This window comes from Hyposmocoma kahamanoa, unplaced genomic scaffold (assembly GCF_003589595.1).
Source record: "Hyposmocoma kahamanoa isolate Upper Pololo Valley unplaced genomic scaffold, ASM358959v1 114, whole genome shotgun sequence".
Taxonomy (NCBI): domain Eukaryota; kingdom Metazoa; phylum Arthropoda; class Insecta; order Lepidoptera; family Cosmopterigidae; genus Hyposmocoma; species Hyposmocoma kahamanoa.
The window spans coordinates 4,555,433-4,561,821 of NW_020653383.1; the positions used below are offsets into that span (position 1 = coordinate 4,555,433).

The following is a 6,389-nucleotide window of genomic DNA, read 5'->3' on the forward strand; positions in this document are numbered from 1 at the left end:
GGTAGGGGTGAGTTACGTGTAAGGTTCTTGCCCCGTGAAGTGCATTCCATTATAAACAAAATGGTGAGGGGAAAGTCTCCCGGTCACGACGGGCTCAGCATAGAGCACCTAAAGTACGCTGGAGAGCACTTGCCGCGGGTGTTGGCCATGTTTTTCAACTCATGTTTGAGCCATAGTTACTTGCCCGATGATCTTATGTACACGGTGGTTGTACCAGTAATAAAGAACAAAACTGGGGATGCCTCTGACTTGTCTAACTACAGGCCCATATCTCTGGCTACTGTGATAGCTAAGGTGTTGGATAGTCTGCTTGATAAACGCCTGGATAAAGTAATTAACTTACATGACAATCAATTCGGTTTCCGGCCTGGATTGTCCACAGAAAGCGCTATCCTGTGTCTCAAGCAGACTGTCCAATACTATACTACCCGTAAAACGCCTGTATACGCGTGTTATCTGGACTTGTCAAGGGCATTTGACCTAGTTTCATATAACACTCTATGGCACAAGCTGGAGAGTGAGACTGGTTCACCATGCGAGTTGACTGCAATTTTAAAATTCTGGTACAGCCACCAAAACAATACAGTGAGGTGGGCGGGTGCTCAATCGGATGTTTACAGGTTGGAGTGTGGAGTTAGGCAGGGGGGTTTGAGTTCACCGCGGCTCTTCAACCTGTACATGGACGGGCTGATGGGTGAGCTCACAAGTACCAAAATTGGTTGTTATATTGATGGGGTTTGCGTTAATCATATATGTTACGCTGATGACATGGTGCTTTTGAGCCCATCTATCGGCGCCCTGCGCAGGCTGCTAAAGATTTGTGAGTCTTATGCGGTGGCTCATGGGCTCAGATACAATGCGCTGAAGAGTGAGTGCATGGTATTTAAAGCAGGTACTAAAACGTATACCATAGTGCCTTCCATTGATCTAGGCGGCAATCCTCTAAAGCAGACAAAACAATTTAAGTATCTGGGTCACTGGGTCACCGAGGACCTATGCGATAATGCCAATGTGGAAAGGGAGCGCAGGGCGCTGGCTGTCCGTGGCAATATGTTGGCTCGCAGGTTTGCACGATGTACAGATGAAGTAAAGGTAACGCTTTTTAAAGCATATTGCCAGTCTTTTTACACGTGCAGTCTGTGGGTCAGTTACACGCGGCGGACATACGGAGCACTGCGCATCCAGTATAACAATGCGTTCAGGATGCTGTTCCGACTTCCACCTTTCTGTAGCGCGTCGACCATGTTTGCTGAGAAACATGTAGACCATTTCTACGCTATCATGCGAAAGCGTAGTGCATCGCTACTCCGTCGTATGCGTCTCAGTACGAACAGCATCCTGAGCACATTGGTGGAAAGATGGGAGTCCCCAATGCTGGGGCGGTGGATGCGCTTGCACACTGCTGCCAATGCGTAGCCAGTTGTCCTGACATTGGCTGGTTTTTATTTTATTATTTTAAACCTAACACTAGCTTAAGTATTTTTCGTTACTAACAAATATTATAGATGAATGTAAGTCTGAAATAAATGGATTATTATTATTATAGCTTCCAAAAAAAGACTAACTCGAGAGAGTCGGTTGAGATACAACAACGCTATAAGTATCTCATTTCCACTACATCGGCAAGTATATTCTACATTTTGAACAATTGTGAGGTGTTGTACTCGTAATAAAGCCTCCGTCCACTACCTACGTACGGTGGCGTACGGATGCTTCGGGTGTCGCCTTCCGCTGGACCTTGGCCTACGGCCTCGGCACTTGTGACTTTGTTGTAAAAAATTAACATAGCCCTTTCATGGCGACCATATTGAAAAATGGCAAGAAGCAAATTTTGATTACAAATTATTATTAAACCCATAGAGAAGCCCACATACCGATTTTCAGTCGAATTAGAGGAAATTTTTAGCTACTATCAAAAAAATTTTGTATGGCAGACATATTGAAAAATAGACCCACATGGCAATTTTCAAAGGAACCAGAGCAAATTTTTTTCTGCCGCCAACGAACGTTTGTATGGTGGTCATATTTGAAAATAGCGAAAAACAAATATTGACCACAATTTTTTTAACCGGCACTTCTAGAGACCCCCACATGGCAAATTTCAAAGAGATCAAAGCCACTTTTTTTCTGCCGCCAACGAACGCTTGTATGGCGGCCATTTTCGAAAGTGGCGAAAAATAAATTTTGACTACAAATTTTAATCCGGCACTCCAATAGGTCTCTACATGCCAATTTTCAGCCGAATCAGAGCAAATTCCTTTCGGCAGCCGTTTTTAATGAAAAAAAAACACATAAATGGGATTATGTTCGGGCGACCGAAAAAAGCCTTTTTAAAAATAAAATTTATTTAATGGATAGAACACAAGTTTGTACCAATGCCACGACAAGTCTGATCTTCAAATTATAAAATAAACATTGCATAATTCGCTAATTGCATCGGTTGCATTCTGGGCAGCGCTGAGTAGAAGGTTTCCGGGAATATAATGACTTAACTCCTCCCTCATCTAGTCGGAATTGCGTCCTGTAGCTTCCGGGAACGTCCTCGTTCCGTGGTTCCATCTTCGTAATGTCCTTAGCTCTTTTAACTTTTAGTTTGTAGAGTTTGTAAATTATGTATATTATCAAAATGATGTAAAGTATTATCGTGTTCCAACTAGGAGTGATCATCAGCTGGGGCCAGCCGACGTCTTCAGGTTCTAGGATAGTTTCAGGTTCATGTGCGCGCGTGTGCAGTTAGGTTGCTGGTGCTGGATGAGCTGGATTAGGCAATCTTCATTCATTCTTATACTTCTTGTGTCTAGTTGTTTGCAGATTAGTAGATCATCTGTGATGCGACGGCAGTGTTCCTCTACGTAGGCATACTCATCGATTCCCAGTGCAAGGTATTTGGATTTAGGTATTATAGTTAGGTTTTTATATCGGGAATGGAATAGGAATGTAATAAATGGTACATTTCAGGGTAGACCGAAGGAATAACTAAAATAAAGGCAAGTGTTTGTTCTGTGCTATACGCTTTTACCTCTATAGTTCTTTGAATCTCGTGAATTTTATTTGGGCTTATTTCTACTGCGGAGTGAAATGAGAACTGATTATGCAAGGTATGTATTTCGTCTAGTAAACTATGTGGATTAATAATACTAGGGTCCATTATACCTAACTGAGAAAATGTAAGTGCATCTTCTAAAATCATAAGTTTCTCTAAAATTAAGTTGTGTATTAAAATGATTAATTGTTTGTTTCGCCAAAACAATACAATTTTTCTAAGAGTTTCTGGTGTAGTCAACTCTACTTTGAATCTTACTTATTTCTGACTCGAATTTAGTCGCGTCATCTGAATCTAGAATACCGGTTATTGCCTTAACTATAGAACCTAAACCATTAATTAAACTACGTTTCTTAATACGTGTATAATGTGCAATAAAACTTAACTTACTATCTATCATAACTAAAGTGCTATTCATTTGTTCCTTACATAATCTATGCAAGGAGTTCGAGGTGACGCTCGCCTCTGTAGCTGTCGTATCTATGAAAACTGTCATCATTTTAACAGCTGCAAGCTCTAAATCGCTTATGTTATAAATACAGATTAAGTTAAAGGAGTCATTTTGCTTACAGACCTGTTCTTGCTTTAGGATAAGCACACCTTGTGTGTTATCTATTGGTGAGATGTCTACAGCGGCGGCGACAACATTGAGCACGAGGGCTTCTGTGAGGACCGACCTGGAACAAGGTGTGGTCTTCGTAACAGCTTAAAATGTACTCTAATAGATTTAGAGTTGGGGTGTTTTCTTATTATTTCAGCCACGTTGTTTAGATGAAGGTGAATGATCTGGACCCTAGTCTTTTAAATACTGGTTTCGTCTTATCATTGGTTTCACCTATTTTGAAAGCAATCTCATCCGCATCTTGGTTACGTTTCGCTATGACCTGTTCTTTATTTTTGGATGTGAGCGCTGCGACGCACTCTTGAACAGCTTCCGTGTAACTACGGTGTTTCCTAACGTAGTCTTGGTAAAATTCGTGAGTGTGGCAAATTTTTAAAGGGTTTCTGGATGCTGTGTGACCAAATAAGAGTTCATGTGGCGTATAGCCTATTGCAGAACGAATTGCGTTGTTATAAGCAATTAGTGCATAGGTTATTATAGTATGAATGGGCTCATCTTCATTCGTCATTCTCTGAATTCTAATGATTTCTGCGATTGTGGAATGGAATCTCTCAATAGGTGTGTTTGACTTAATGCCATAAGGCATTTCCTACCAGTCAACCATTGAGCCAAACAGAAAAAAAACACAAGGTTGGTGACACACTTAAAAATATATCATAAGTCAAAATGTTAGGTTCATTTATACTGTATAAAATAAACAATATATACACGATAAATATACCTAATATATATATATGGTAAACATAATAATATGCGGATAGATTCCAAAGCAAAGAATCAAATATGAGAAGACCTGAATGTAGAAAATAATAGGGGTTAAAGTATGAAATTGCCGATTTGTACTGAAAATCTAAATTGTTTATTTTTTAAATTTTTAACAAATTTATTTAATCAAAATAGTTGCTATTATTATCTATACATTGCTGCCATCTAATGGGAAGGTTATTAATGCCTTTGCGATAAAACTCCGACGATCTAGACTGCACAAACTGTGTGAAAGCATTTTGTACTGCCTCCTGGGAAGAAAACTTCTTGTCACGTAGATAATTGTCCAAATCACGAAAAAAATGGTAGTCCGTTGGAGCAAGGTCTGGTGAATACGGAGGATGACGAATGGTTTCTAACTGCAGTTCCTGAAGGGTCAAAATGGTTTCTCGTGCTGTGTGAGGTCTCGCGTTGTCGTGGAGCAATAATGGTGAAGATCGATTCATGAGTCGGGGCTGTTTTACTGCTAGTTTTGTCAACATGGTTCGGAGTTCGGCACAATAGACATCTGCCGTTATTGCTTGACCAGATCGGAGAAAACTATAGTGAATAACACCATGCTGAGACCACCAAACAGTTACCATTACCTTTTTATTGGTAAGTTTTGCTTTAGGACACTGTTGTGGCATTTGACCTGGGGTCAGCCATTGCATTTTTCTTTTCCGGTTATCATAAAGAATCCACTTTTCATCACATGTTACAATTCGATCCAATATTCCTTCATTTCTGTACCGGTTCAACAAGGCAACACAAGTTTCAACACGCGTTTTTTTCTGCAGATCAGTCAAATCATGAGGCACCCATTTTTCGTATTTTTTTATTTTATTGATTTGACGCAAGTGAGTCAATATTGTGGGTAAGGTAACGTTAAACCATGCCGCTAATTCCTGGGTAGTTTGACTAGGATCGGCTTCCACTATCTCTCTTAATTCATCGTTATTCACCTGTTATGTGGGCGGTCTTCCTCGTGACTCGTTCTTTAAGTCGAAATTTCCATCACGAAAGCGTTTAAACCAAAATCGCACGGTGCGTTCATTAGTAGACCCCTCTCCAAACGCAGCATTGATATTGCGGGCTGTTTCTGCCGCGTTAGTTCCGCGTCGGAACTCGTATTAAAAAATCACTCGAATTTTCGCAGTATCCATCTTTCTTGTCTAAATTGAATAACAAAAACAATTGAAAGTCGATATTCAAATGTTTCAAATTTAAAAAAAAAAGAAATCACAGAAACCATTTGAAAAAAGTTTCATTCGAAAACCTCAAACCATGAAGATTCTATGAAAATTCAAAGAACCTATTGCAATAAAACGGCAATTTCATACTTTAACCCCTAATATTAAAGAGTGATTAACGGCCTGCCAAAACTATAATATATGGAGGGGATATTTGTACATTTTTATGAGGTACACCCTGTTCAATTTTCGCCGGAAGTAAATAATGTTCGAAATTCAAAGAAACAAGATGGTCGCCATACAAATTTCAAAGTCTCCTATCACGGAAACTATTAGAGATAGGTAAGAGGTGCTGGAAGGAATGTCTTAGAGTAATGGTGGTCAACTGCCTGTGTCAAATAAATTCAAGATGGCGGTCGATGAAATTTATAACTAAATTGAAGTGTAAAGGAGAAAGGGCTGGAAGAAAAGTAAAATGAAGTGTAAAGGAGAAAGAGCTGGAAGCTTGAATGATGCTTTCTTAACACTGCCAAAGTCTAAAGACGGCTGGTATAGCTTTTTATGAAGTCCCTCGTACTATATGCTGGTTAGAATTACAGAAAGAAAGTTCTAATAAAAATTAACGCGAATATTTATATTCGTTACGCAAATAATATTCATTTAATACAAACTTTTAGCGTATCCGGATATCGAACCCAAAATAACACTGGTTCTATTCGTTGTTTGTGTTGTATAATTTCCATTTTAGTTGATACGCGCCCTGAAAACATAAAGAAATAGAAACTTA

General features: G+C 39.5%; 1 long non-coding RNA gene across 1 annotated transcript; it reads right to left on the bottom strand.

The window, feature by feature from the left end:
* Positions 1-2,910: 2,910 nt before the first annotated feature.
* LOC113239555 lies at positions 2,911-6,362 on the bottom strand. The gene is made up of 3 exons (XR_003311195.1): positions 6,274-6,362; positions 3,618-3,720; positions 2,911-3,066 (listed from the first exon to the last, which is right to left on the bottom strand). It is a non-coding gene; the product is annotated as an uncharacterized LOC113239555 (long non-coding RNA).
* Positions 6,363-6,389: the final 27 nt, after the last annotated feature.